Here is an 803-nt window from a genome sequence, read left to right on the forward strand (position 1 = left end):
TTTCTAGACAAAAGGAGAACTCATCATATACATTGCATACAGTGAAAGAGTAAGAAAAGCTGCGTTGGACTATAGCTCTAGCTGCAAGGTTTCTCTGAATAACAGCACATGTACAGAGGCTAATGATAGCTCTGTAAACTGGTTCTGAATAAAATTCTGTTTTATATAGGATTGCGTGGAGTTTTTGACGAGAGTGACAGGATGCTTTAAAGGAAAGCGTGTGTGGAAAGCCCTTATATGGAGATTGTCTGGGTGTGAATTGTGCAAATGACTAACCTTGTGCACGTGGTTGCTCATTTATAACACTCCAAATTAACTTTGTAAATTAAATGTTTATAACTAACATTAGGACAAGGTTAAGAAGAAATTCATGTGCGGTCGCACGTGTTGACAATTAGAGAAGTTTGAATGTGCGTATAAATACGAATAATCTACGCAATTATTAGTGAATGAGGCCCAATGCCTTTATGCTAGACAGCAACTAAGTTAAAATCTAAATAAAATCTAAAATAATAAAAGAAATATCTAAATGTCAATAATACTTTAAAAAATCAATAATGACAATAATGAACAATGATTTGAATTACTTGTCAAAGCAGCTTTACAATACTAAACAGGAAAATAATGTTGATAATGTAAAAGGACAACAGTAACCACTCCATTTTTCAGTTAAAGTAGTAATAGTATCTGTGCATACATATAGTATCTATGCAATCAATTCAACAATATTGCCAGAAATTAAGGCGACAGCAGCAAAGAACCAAATCTCCATCGGTGACAGAATGGAGAAAGAAACCTTGGGA

This window comes from Sinocyclocheilus grahami, unplaced genomic scaffold (assembly GCF_001515645.1).
Source record: "Sinocyclocheilus grahami isolate Dianchi unplaced genomic scaffold, SAMN03320097.WGS_v1.1 scaffold5675.1, whole genome shotgun sequence".
Classification (NCBI taxonomy): domain Eukaryota; kingdom Metazoa; phylum Chordata; class Actinopteri; order Cypriniformes; family Cyprinidae; genus Sinocyclocheilus; species Sinocyclocheilus grahami.